The sequence below is a fragment of the Ovis aries genome, chromosome 7 (genome assembly GCF_016772045.2).
Source record: "Ovis aries strain OAR_USU_Benz2616 breed Rambouillet chromosome 7, ARS-UI_Ramb_v3.0, whole genome shotgun sequence".
Classification (NCBI taxonomy): domain Eukaryota; kingdom Metazoa; phylum Chordata; class Mammalia; order Artiodactyla; family Bovidae; genus Ovis; species Ovis aries.
Window position 1 is genome coordinate 71,123,590 of NC_056060.1, and position 13,920 is coordinate 71,137,509.

The 13,920-nt window shown below is 39.0% G+C and overlaps 1 protein-coding gene across 5 annotated transcripts in view; it reads left to right on the top strand.

The window, feature by feature from the left end:
• Window positions 1-13,920, top strand: part of MNAT1 (MNAT1 component of CDK activating kinase) — a 221,178-nt gene that overhangs the window by 164,243 nt on the left and 43,015 nt on the right. The gene's annotated exons all lie outside the window — the stretch shown is intronic.

Sequence of the window (13,920 nt, forward strand, 5' to 3'; positions counted from 1 at the left end):
CCATGGGATTGCGGAGTCAGACATGACTGGGCAACTGAGCACACATACACACAGTCATCACACATTGATTCCTGGTTCTTGTATGTCTGAACAGTGCGGTCTTACACGGCCCTAGGCCCTGTATCTTGAAATTCTTAATTATTTTATATTGAATTTGTGTCTGATAAATTAAGTCTGATGGACAGCAGGGCATACTTCTGGGGCTTGGAACCACATAGACCTGTCTCTGTCTGACATTTTTCCAGCTATATATTCCTTGCCTCTGCTTAGTTACTGCTGCTGCCACCATTGCCAGCGGGGCTGTAGAGACGGGGAAGGTCAGGATTGAATGTGAGTGCCCTTGCATGCCTGTGAAGGTTTATACTCAACCAGCAAGTATCCTCATGGTTAAGGAAGTGCAGTATTACGTAGCAAATAAAAAATATTGCGATAGGTCTAGAAGAAAGGGGAAAAAAATCCTGCTTTTTGAGTATTTTTGTTTTGTAATGATCCTGACCAAAATCCAGTTTTAGAACATTTCTTTCATCCCCAAAAGATCTGTTATTCCAGTTTTCATTTAGTTTCCATCTTCCATCCCCAGATGTGGGCAATAGTTTTTATCTCCTTTTTGCCTCTGTAGATTTGCCCATCTATATATTTCATTTAAGTGTAATCATATAATATGTACTCATATAATATTTTGTGTCTGGCTTCTTTCATGGTTTTGAGGTTCATAATGTAGCATATTATTGGTATTATAGCATATTTTATAAGGAGAAGGCAATGGCACCCCACTCCAGTACTCTTGCCTGGAAAATCCCATGGATGGAGGAGCCTGGTGGGCTGCAGTCCATGAGGTTGCTGAGAGTTGGACACGACTCAGTGACTTCACTTTCACTTTTCACTTTCATGCTTTGGAGAAGGAAATGGTAACCCATTCCAGTGTTCTTGCCTGGAGATTCCCGGGGACGGAGGAGCCTGGTGGGTTGCCGTCTCTGGGGTCGCACAGAGTTGGACACGACTGAAGCAACTCAGCAGCAGCAGCAGCGTATTTTATTAAGTTTCTGAATAATAGATGTCTGCCTGCAATGCGGAAGACCCGGGTTTGATCCCTGGGTTGGGAAGATCTCCTGGAGAAGGAAACGGCAACCCACTCCAGTACTCTTGCCTGGAGAATCCCACGGATGGAGGAGCCTGGTAGGCTACACCCCATAGGGTCGAAAAGAGTCGGACACGACTGAGCGACTTCACTTATATGTATATAAATACTACATTTTATCTATTATCTATCTTTTCTATTCATCAATTGATGATTTTTAGATTGTTTTCACATTTGGGGTATTGTAAGTAGTACTGCTATGAGATGTTCACATGTAAGTCCTTGTGGATATGTTTTCATTTCTTTGGGGTGTATACCTAGGAATGGGCTTCCCTGGTGGCTCAGATGGTAAAGAGTTTAACTGCAATGCAGGAGACGTGGGTTCTGTCCCTGAATTGGGAAAGTCCCCTGGAGAAGGGAAGAGCAATCTGCCGGGGTCCAGCCCCGGTGGATCCAGGGTGATTCGAAGGTGGGGACGGAGTCGGCATCTTTGGAAAAATACATATTTAATCACAGATAGAGATTAGAACTGGATAGTGTAGTAGGAAGATTAGTGGAGAAAAGGAGGCTGAATAACTTGGATTACGTGGAATAGCATCCATGCTCCAGATGGGAATTCAGCCAGAAAAACCGGGAGCAAGAAAGAAGCGACATGGGGGAATCAGTCTTTCCGGAAACTGATCCGATTTCTTTATTTTTGGGTTTGCTTATATACCTTTTGTTACACATAGGGATGAATACAGAGTCACGTGGGGGTCAGCAGTCCTGACCTTTATCAAAATCAGGTGCTTCACATAAATGTATAAAAAAAAAGGTCTTAGGAATATTACATCATCATCTGGCCATGAGTGAGACCTGCTGACATTTTATGATCCTTTCTTTCTGATAACCAAAAAACTTATTTCTTCCAAGGGTGTTTTTTCTTAAACCAGGCACCACCCTCCAAATAAAGTTGCATTCCTATAGGGTGAGGGTGTAGTGAGTTACAATCAAGAAAGGAATTTATTTAACCCAAGGTTAACATGATTAATCTTAAAGGTTAATACTTATTTCTCCTATATGCTTAAAGGTTAATACTTATTTCTCCTATATGTTTAAAGGTTAATACTTATTTCTCCTATATGTTAGTTATATTCATTATAAGGGTAGGGAACATGGAGATTTAGCAGCAAACATCAGCCCAACAAATGAAAATCCTTTCACCAATGCTCCTCTTAAGATCTATTTAGTCTTAGGATATGATAAAGCTACATTTTTACATAGCAAGGACACAGTGATATATAACAAAGTACAGTGATCTATTACAAAAGAGAAAATCCATTAACTCAAAAAGTCTAGTATTGCTAACATCAAAAACTACTATATTTCCTTTGCTATATTCCAAATACATTGATTAATATATTCCCAGGTGCCTAAGGATATAGAGGCCTGGCGGCAATCATTGACTCAACAACAAGAAAAAGTCCTATGCTAATTAAGACTACCAAAATACTCCAAAACTCTCTGTGCTATTTATGGCTGAGAGGTAGTAAACAATCATGTGGCAGGAGTATGGATAATGCTGTCACACAAGCTAGTCTGTCAGCAGAGAGGTTTGACCTGAGACATCCTTGTCCCACCCAGAGCAGGGAATTAGCAGCAATTATTGAAACAACAAATGAAGAACCCTTCACCAATATAATTCCTAACCAACACACTATACTAATAATTTCCAACTCCCCAAAAGAATTTGCCTTTAGTAAGTCTAAAACATCTCGTGCCTCTCAGGTTAGGAGGCTGTAGACAATCACATGTGGCCGGACGAACCTATGCAGGTGGGCTAGATAACCTTCAGAGGAGTCCGTAAGCTGAAACACTCTTGTCGCGCCCAAGAATTTTATTGCCTTGGAGCTGCACGTTTACTCCTTCTCCGAGAGAAACGGTTATGGGGAGAGCCCCCCGTAAAGTCAGAGGTGTAGGTGAGAGCATAAAACAGACTCTGGTTTTGGGGTTAGATGCTTGGGAACAGGGGGTTTCCTGAGGCTTGATCACGCCTTTGCGTATGCCAAGCCTCCTTCCTCATGACCTTTGCCATGGGCGGAATTCCTCACGCTGGCCCCCGGCAGCAATCCACTTCAGTATTCTTGCCTGGAGAATCCCATGGAAAGAGGAGCCTGTGGGCTACAGTCCATGGCATCCCAAAGAGTCAGACACTACTGAGCGACTAACACTTTGACTTTCACCTAGGAATAGGTATAGGAACTGATTTCCAAAAAGGCTGTACCTTTTAACATTTTCAATAGCATAAGGGTTCCCATTTTTCTTCATGTTTGGCATCATTTATTATTATCTGTCTTATTTATATACTTATAAATTAATTTTTATTGAAATATAGTTCATTTACAATGTTGTGTTAGTTTATGCTGTTCAGCAAAGTGAGTCAGTAATACACAAACATAACTTCACTCTTCATAAGATTCTGTTCCCATTTAGGTCATTACGGAGTATTGAATAGAGTTCCCTGTACTATACAATAGTATCTGTCTCAAAAAAGTTTTTTGTTAACATGTGTGGAAGGTATGGGTAGATGTTAGGAGGAAGTGGGTGGGCTTCTGTTTAGCTTTCGGAAAGGTACAAAACATTTTCAATCCCCAAAATAAGATAAATTTTTGAGAAACAGTTGCCCTTTTACCCAGGTGTGTGCATGGTCCAAAGACAGTATTACTTGCCATTTTTATTGTAACCAATCTAATGGGTGAAAACAGTATCCCATTGTGAATTTAATTCATATTTCTGTAATAAATAATGATGTTGAGCATCTTTTTATATCCTTATTAACCATTCAAATATCTTCTTGATTGAAATATTTATTTACATCTTTTGCCTATTTAAAAAACTGGTCATTTATCTTATTAAGTTATAAGAATTCCTTACATTTTCTGGATATCAGTTCTTTTTATAATTGTTGACCTCACTGGATGGCTTACGGGATCTTAGTTCCCAGACCAGGGATTGAAGCCTCGCTTTTCACAGTGAAAGTTCAAAGTCCTAACCACTGGATTACCAGGGAATTCCTGACCATTAAAAAAATATATATTTAGTCCGTATTTTCGACCGTAGTGTAGTTTATATTTTCATTTTCTTTCGTGGCATAAGCACATTGAATTTTGAAAAAGTTGAGTTTACTCTATTTTTTCTTTTGTGGATCATTCTTTTGGTATCATGTCTAAGACACCTTTGTCTAACTGAAGGCCGTGAAGATTTCCTATTGTGTTTTCTTTTAAATGTTTTATAGTTTTACCTTTTGCATTTGGACCTCTGATCTATGTTAATTTTTGTGTATGGTATGTGATATGAGTCCAGGTTCATCTTTTTGCAGATAGATACCCAATTGTCCTAATATCACTTGTTGAAAAAAATATCCTTCTCTGTTGGATACTGTATGTGTTGCTTGTCATCTTCAGTAATTCTTACTGTAAGCAAAGCTAGGTGATTATTGAGTTCTGAACTTTTTCTTGACCTGAGAATATTGTCTCTTCATTTCCTGATCACGTTTTTAGCTTTTGAGCCTTTCTGGAGTAGTCTTCATTTCCTGATCACGTTTTTAGCTTTTGAGCCTTTCTGGAGTAGTAATGGTGAGTATTAGAGGTTTATGTTACGTTTGAGGAATGTTTGATTTTAAATATGAAAAATATAGGGAAACACTTCACATCTTTTCTGTCAATTTATAATGAAGTCTTAAAATAAATATTTATTATGTTTAGGATCCAAGACAGTCTCTGATTCCTAAGCCAGGAAACATTTTGACAGAGACCTTTTTCAGCTTGAAATGCATAACGTTCTAACACCAAAAGGTCTAAATTTTGTTTCAGTCTTCAAACTCAAAATGTTTGCATTCAGAGGTCAGAAAAATATAACATGCCTTGGTAAAGCAAAACTGGCTCCATAATTACTTTTCCAGGTCAAAATTATAGGTAATTGAGGCAGTGTTAATATTGGCTGTGTTACAAACACTGTCATCAGTGATTCCAGAGTATCTGCTGAAGAAGACATTCTCCCTCAAAATACTTACTACTAAGCATCTTATCTTTCTGAGTCTGTTTTTCCTTCTGAATTATAAGTTTTTCTAAGTCTTACTCATTTTTATTTTTCTACCTCACCACATTCCACCCCATCTCACCTTGCCTTGAGGGCACATATATTTCTGGAATGACTTTTTACCTGTAAGAAAACTAAAGGTATAGCTGACTGACAGTCATGATATTGCCAAGTGCCAAGATTCTTCAACTTCCTGAGGTATATTAGGTTTAATTGTGCAGAGTGCTAAAATTATGAACACCAGTCATCTGTGGTTCCTCTCTCAGAAGCTGACTTCCAGAGAGAGACATTGTCCTGTAAACAACCACACAGTTATATGGAAGAGGGTTAAAAAAGCCTTGAGAGAGACAGTAGAATAAAAGGATAAATTGGGGTCTGCTGGTAGCATGAGTGGGCTTTCCAGGTAGCTCTGTAGTAAAGAGTCAGTCTGCCAGTGCAGGCTGGGTTTGATCCCTGGGTCAAAAAGATCCCCTGGAGGAGGAAATGGCAGCCCACTCCAGTTTTCTTGCTTGGAAAATTCCATGGGCAGCGACTGGTGGGCTACAGTCTATGCAGTCACAAAGAGTTGGACACAGTTGAGCAACTGAGCACAGTACCGCACAGTAGCATGCATAGACCATTCTGTTAGAGGAGGGGAGAGCTTTGAAGAGCATGATGCCTTTGATAGAATTTTGTTCAAGTAGTTCAGTCTGATTAGAGCACAATTTGTAACAGATTGACAAGAAACTAATTGGGATCCAGATCATGAAGAGTCTTATTTGCCATATTAAGTACTTTGAATGATGCATGGTTTCCTCTTTTTATTTCTTTGTGTCTTAAAGCAAGGTTGAAAAACTACTGTTTTCTCTGTAGCTGGACTCGAGACCATATAATTTTAGTAAGAGGCAATTTTTGAAGAACCTTTCATGGGGAACATATTCAGATTTGCATTTTAGAAAAACACTTATGAATGCAGCAGTGTAGAGATGTATTTGAGCAGACCAAAATTTAAAAAAAAAAAAAAGACAGCCTAAAATAGAGACATCTAAACAGGGAGGATGGAGTTAAGAGAATGAATTCAAGAGAGATTTAAGAGATAGAATTAGTAGGATTTGGCAACAGATTGCACGAGGAGAATAATAATCTGAGAAAATGGCAAGGCTTTTAGCTCAAGTGTCTGAATGACTCTGTGGTGACTTTCATATAGTGGGGGCCTCCTACAGAGTTTTGCATGGCCTATGGAACATGACACTCAGACACAAGTCTGAGTGTGAGAGGTACAGCAAGCATCCTGAATGACTCAGGCAGCTGCTTCAGGCTTTCTTTTTCACGGCTCACTCTCTCTGCCTTCTGTGTCAAGGGAGGCCCTGAGAGAGAATTCATTGGGGGACAGAGACTGCATTTATTCTGCTGCCAGAGAGTATGTGCAGCTGCCGCTTCCTTCTGATTCACCACCACCACTTGCCGCAGCTGCCGGGTTGGACCCAGCAGTAGTAGGTAGATTTAAAAACTTCTGTCATTCAAAGCCCATTGCGGAATTGCGTGCACCTTAAAATTTTGTATTCATGATGGTTCTCCAACTTTTGTCGTAGTGTCCTTTATTTTAAAAATTTGTCTGTAGATATATATATATATATATTTATCCATCTATATTGGACTTATATTGTTCACTTACTACACTGAACTCTTAACATTCATGATTTAGTGTCAGTGAATACTATTGCCTAAAGTCCCAACATGTGTAAAAGTATTTATACACAAATATATAAATACTACATACATAATTTAAAATATATTAAACTGTGGAGTTGTTTTTAGAGTCTGGGAAGGGTTGCTTAGTAGTCATGGTAAAAGATTTTAAACACTCGCAAGTCAGTTTTTTAAAGTAATGGTGAATTAATTAATTAATCTACTCCCTGAGATACACAGCCAACTATTTTAAGTTTTTTAGTCAATGATTTTAGGAATTAATTATGCTGTTTGTTCATAGGATAGTGTGTACTTAAATATCTGCCTTTCTAGAATGTTCAAGCATCTTAGTTTTACTCATTTTTCTCTAGTCCAAACTTCACATTATAAGGATACTGGTTTTCATCCATTTTATATTTAATTATCAATTTTTTTTTCCTTTGTAGTATATGTCTTTATTTTTGCGTTGTATAAGTTTCCTGGACTTTCCTATCTGGAAAGGTAAAGTCTTTTTCAGGTTTTAAATTTTATTTTTTGTCTTTATCTTGTCTATTATTCTGCAATTAGTAATCAGTCTGAGGAAGGCAAAGGGTCATTCAGACTGTCTTTGATTTTATCATTCTATTTGGTTATGCTTGTTGGTAATCTAGGATACAAATGTATTGTTGTTATAAAATATATACTAAGTGGCACAAAATATTTTAATGAAGTTACTATTCCCCACCTTACTTCTACTTTTCCACTTCTAGTTTTTATTTTGTGGAGAACAGTATCACCTTCACTGAGTGACTAGGCTAGCCCTGGTCATGTCTATGTATGGAATAATCTCTTTCAATAATTTGTTCTGCTTCTACCTGTATAAGATTGCTTTAGTGTTTAAAAATCACAGCTTCACTTTTTAAAAACGAGTTGAACCTCTCACTATTATTATCATTATGTTAATATCAATGTTGCTTTCCTCATGATCAGTAGATCAATTACCATCCTTTTTTTTTTTAAATTTTCTGTAACTTATTTGCTAGAGAGTATTGAACAGAGAAGAGTGATGAAGAGTCCTTTTTATTTTATGGTCTCAACTGCATATTTCATTTCTGTATCCTGCTTTGTAGCCTTATAAAAGACAGATACCTTCAAATCGTCATGATATTGCACATGGGAAATATGAGGTTTTCTTACCAAAATGTGCTGTTTGCTGCTAAGTCGCTTCAGTCGTGTCCGACTCTGTGCGACCACAGAGACGGCAGCCCACCAGGCTTCTCTGTCCCTGGGATTCTCCAGGCAAGAACACTGGTGTGGGTTGCCATTTGCTTCTCCAAGGCATGAAAGTGAAAGTGAAGTCACTCAGTCGTGTCTGACTGCTAGCGACCCCATGGACTGCAGCCTACCAGGCTCCTCTGTCCATGGGATTTTCCAGGCAAGAGTACTGGAGTGGGTTGCCATTGCCTTCTCCAACCAAAATGTGCAGGTACTTTCTTTTAGTATGAATACTTTGCCACCTAATGACATTAGAAATTTATTCTTATCTGTAAGGAAATGATTTCTTATAAACAGGTTTTATTAAAGACTTGCCATGTTTCTTGGGGGGGGGGTGTTAAATGAAGTCTAAAATTAAACTGACAAGTTAATTTCTTATTCATTAATATTTCTTAAATATGTTTATATTTCTTTTGGTTAAAAAGTACATTCTAAGAGAATAATATTTGGTTCATCTTTTTCCTTGCAAAAGGACTTCCATGGTGGCTCAGATGTTAAAAGTGTCTGCCTACAACTCAGGAGACCTGGCTTTGATCCCTGGGTTGGGAAGATCCCCTGGAGAAGGAAATGGCACCCCACTCCAGTACTCTTGCCTTGAAAATCCCATGGATGGAGGAGCCTAGTAGGCTACAGTGCAGAGAGGTGGACATGACTGAGCGACTTCACTTTCACTTTTCCTTGCAAAACCTTAAATTTGCCATAGGTGTTCATCATAAATTGGCTTGCATTCCACAACTATAATTCCACTTGCTATAGCATTTCATTTTTAAGAAAATGCTACCACGTTTAGAAAATTTGGAGATTTTTTTCCTCTTCTCCTTAGTGATATGGTTGCATAATGATTAATATAATTCAGGAACATATCACAGGTTGGGTGTAAATAGTATTTCAGCTATTTACTTTAATTCTTTAAATGTGGCTTTCATTCTTCTACTTTCATTCTTCCTTGGTGGCTCAGATGGTAAAGTGTCTGCCTACAATGTGGGAGACCTGGGTTCGATACCTGGGTCGGGAAGATCCTCTGGAGAAGGAAATGACAACCCACTCCAGTACTCTTGCCTGGAAAATCCCATGGACAGAGGAGCCTGATAGGCTACAGTCTATGGGGTCGCAAAGAGTTGGACACGACTGAGCGACTAAACTTTCTTTCCCTTTTCTTTAAATGTTAAATAAACTTAATTTTACCCTTTACTTAATTTTACTTTTAAGGAGTTAGCTGTTTATAGTATATGTATATATATCACCCATATTTAATGTCACTTACTTAAAAATCTTTGTCTGCAGTATTGACATTAATTCCCAAGGCAGTTAAGTGTATCATATAGCTGTTGCTTAACTTTTCCTATCCTGGGCTCTTGCGTTTATTACTTTTAAAGCCATGTGTCCTTAGTCATGCTCATTTCTGAATAGCTAAGTATTAATGATTTTGCATCATAATTCATATGCAATGTTGTAATCTATTTTCAGAAAATGATGAATATAATAGTGATCTTAAGTCTTTGAAAACATGTACATCACTTTGTGTATGCTAATAAAATACAGTATAGTTTAGAAGATGTGAGAAGGGTTTTGGGAGGTATAGTGCCTGCATTTAGATTTCAACTGTGTTCTTATTTGGTGTATATCTCTAGATAAGTAACTTAGTCATGAGAATCTTTGTATTTTCCTTATAAAATAGAGATAATAAGGTAGGTAACTCCTGTCATATGCTGTTTTGAGTACAAAATGAGATATGTAAGATCCAGGATACTAACTGATCAGTTCAGTTCAGTCACTCAGTTGTGTCGAACTCTTTGCAATCCCATGAATCGCAGCACGCCAGGCCTCCCTGTCCATCACCAACCCCCGGAGTTCACTCAGAATCATGTCCATCGAGTTAGTGATGCCATCCAGCCATCTCATCCTCTATCGTCCCTTTCTCCTCCTGCCCCCAATCCCTCCCAGCATCAAGTCTTTTCCAGTGAGTAAACTCTTCACATGAGGTGGCCAAAGTACTGGATTTTCAGCTTTAGCATCATTCCTTCCAAAAGAAATCCCAGGGCTGATCTCCTTCAGAATGGACTGGTTGGATCTCCTTGCAGTCCAAGGGACTCTCAAGAGTCTTCTCCAACACCACAGTTCAGAAGCATCAATTCTTGGCGCTCAGCCTTCTTCACAGTCCAACTCTCACATCCATACATGACCACAGGAAAAACCATAGCCTTGACTAGACGGACCTTAGTTGTCAAAGTAATGTCTCTGCTTTTGAATATACTATCGAGGTTGGTTATAACTTTTCTTCCAAGGAGTAAGCGTCTTTTAATTTCATGGCTGCAGACACCATCTGCAGTGATTTTGGAGCCCCCCAAAATGAAGTCTGACACTGTTTCCACTGTTTCCCCATCTATTTCCCATGACGTGATGGGACCGGATGCCATGATCTTTGTTTTCTGAATGTTGAGCTTTAACCCAACTTTTTCGCTCTCCTCTTTCACTTTCATCAAGAGGCTTTTAGTTTCTCTTCACTTTCTGCCATGAGGGTGGTGTCATCTGCATATCTGAGGTTATTGATATTTCTCCCAGCAATCTTGATTCCAGCTTGTGTTTCTTCCAGTCCAGCATTTCTCATGATGTACTCTGCATATAAGTTAAATAAGCAGCGTGACAATATACAGCCTTGATGTACTCCTTTTCCTATTTGGAACCAGTCTGTTGTTCCATGTCCACTTCTAACTGTTGCTTCCTGACCTGCATTTGGCTTTCTCAAGAGGCAGGTTAGGTGGTCTGTATTCCCATCTCTTTCAGAATTTTCCACAGTTTATCGTGATCCACACAGCCAAAGGCTTTGGCATAGTCCACAAAGCAGAAGTAGATGTTTTTCTGGAACTCTCTTGCTTTTTCCATGATCCAGCGGATGTTGGCAATTAGATCTCTGGTTCCTCTCTGTTTTCTAAAACCAGCTTGAACATCAGGGAGTTCACGGTTCATGTATTGCTGAAGCCTGGCTTGGAGAATTTTGAGCATTGATTTACTAGCATGTGAGATGAGTGCAATTGTGCGGTACTTTGAGCATTCTTTGTCATTGCCTTTGTTTGGGATTGGAATGAAAACTGACCTTTTCCAGTCCTGTGGCCACTGCTGAGTTTTCCAAACTTGCTGGCATATTGAGTGCAGCACTTTCACAGCATCATCTTTCAGGATTTGAAACAGCTCCACTGGAATTCCATCACCTCCACTAGCTTTGTTCCTAGTGATGCTTTCTAAGGCCCACTTGACTTCACATTCCAGGATGTCTGGCTCTAGATGAGTGATCACACCATCGTGATTATCCGGGTCATGAAGATCCTTTTGTACAGTTCTTCTGTGTATTCTTGCCAGCTCTTCTTAATATCTTCTGCTTCTGTTAGGTGCATACCATTTCTGTCCTTTATCGAGACCATCTTTGCATGAAATGTTCCCTTGGTATCTCTAGTTTTCTTGAAGAAATCTCTAGTCTTTCCCATTCTGTTCTTTTCCTCTATTTCTTTGCACTGATCGCTGAAGAAGGCTTTCTTATCTCTTCTTGCTATTCTTTGAAACTCTGCATTCACATGTTTATATCTTTCCTCTTCTCCTTGGCTTTTCGCTTCTCTTCTTTTCACAGCTATTTGTAAGGCCTCCGCAGACAGCCACTTTGCTTTTTTGCATTTCTTTTCCATGGGGATGGCCTTGATCCCTGTCTTCTGTACAATGTCATGAACCTCATTCCATAGTTCATCAGGCACTCTATCTATCAGATCTAGTCCCTTAAATCTATTTCTCACTTCCACTGTATAATCATAAGGGATTTGACTGAGGTCATACCTGAATGGTCTAGCGGTTTTCCCTGTTTTCTTCAATTTCAGTCTGAATTTGGTAATAAGGAGTTCATGATCTGAGCCACAGTCAGCTCCTGGTCTTGTTTTTTGTTGACTGTATAGAGCTTCTCCATCTTTTGCTGCAGAGAATATAATCAATCTGATTTTGGTGTTAACCATCTGGTGAAGTCCATGTGTAGAGTCTTCTCTTGTGTTGTTGGAAGATGAAAATACAATATGAAAAGTCTAATCTCTTAGAATCTTATTTCTTTCTTTTTTTTTAGAATCTTATTTCTACTGTACTGTTTTTAGATCTGTTGAGTTTTCCTAGCTTTCCTTTCTTTCCTTTTTATCCCGCCCACCAGCAGTTTGATCAATTCGGTGTGTCAACTCAATGATAAATGATTGTGTGGTCATTCTTCCTTATGCATTTGGCATTAGGTTATTGTAAGTGTTTGTATTCTAATTGTTGAAATAAAGATTTAGTTTATCTCTGAGGAAAACAATGATGTTTTGTAATGTTTTGAAACATAGTAGCAGATAAGTTTTGTCCTAGTGATTTCACCTTTCTTCTTTTAGAACTGTGGGAAAATGATAGATAAGAATTTGAGGAACGATATGGGGAAAAAAAGGGGAAGGGGCATGGTAGGCTAATTCCCCACTTATTTATTTAATGACAGATTTGATTCTCAAAGGAGGAAATGATATGCTCTTTCCATTCAGTAGCTATTAACAGCCTAATGCCTCCTCCATGTATTTGTTGCTTTCCCTTATTTACCTCCTCGCTCTAGTTCTGTGCTCTGCTGTTCTTAGGAGAGACTGTCTCCCACCCAATGGTATGGATATGGAGCTTATATTTTCTTGAAGATTTGAGGACTACAAAAGAAGGGGTTATATTTCCTCTACCTGTAACTATTGTTCAGTTGCTCAGTGTGTCCGACTCTGCAACCCCATGGACTGCAGCACACCAGGCTTCTTTGTTCTTCACCAATTCCTGGAGCTTGCTCAAACTCATGTCCGTCGAGTCAGTGATGCCATCCAACCATCTCATCCTCTGTCGCCCCTGTCTTCTGCCCTCAATCTTCGCAGCATCAGCGTCTTTTCCAGTGAGTCAACTCTTTGCATGAGGTGGCCAAAGTATTGGAGCTTCAGCTTCAGGATCAGTCTTTCTAATGAATATTCAGGGTTAATTTCCTTTAGGATTGACTGGTTTGATCTCCTTGCCATCCAGGGGACTCCCAAGAGTCATCTCCAGCACCACAGTTCAAAAGCATCCTTTCTTCAGTGCTCAGCCTTCTTTATGGTCCAACTCTCACATCCATACGTGACTGCTGGAAAAACCATAGCTTTGACTATACAGACCTTTGTTGGCTAAATGATGTCTCTGCTTATCTTCTGTCATTTTGTTGTGTTCACTTCTTCCTTGCCTTTTCTGTCCTTTATGTAACAAAGAAATTCCTTCCATTACCTCACAGAGGGCAATATTTCCCACATTTACAGGCTCTGGGGAGGGGTCAGCGGTTTCACCTTCTTCCCTAGTATATCAAAGATTTTATTCCAACCAAAGAGTTCAAATAAATGCAGATGGAGTTTTTAACCCAAAGGAATTCTGGTTAAATTAGAATTTCTCTACATCAGTATATTTGTATTTATTAGGTTTTATTTGTTTGCTTGTTTTTGTATTCTAAAGGATAAGAAAATCAAGGCGTAAGTTTAATGGAGGTAGTAAGGTTTGCTTAGTAGGTTCTAAACCGTACTCTACCATATATTAGTTGTATCACATTTCACAAGGGACTTAACCTCTCTAAGCCATAGTTTCCTCACGTGTAAATTAAAAAATATAATACCTATTTTGTAGGGCTGTTGTGTGGAGCAAATGAGATCAGGTGTTAAAGGGCTTAGAGCAATGCTGGGCACATAATACGGCCTTAGTTAGAACTGTACATGGAACAAGAGACTGGTTCCAGATAGGAAAAGGAGTACGTCAAGGCTGTATATTGTCACCCTGCTTATTTAACTTCTATGCAG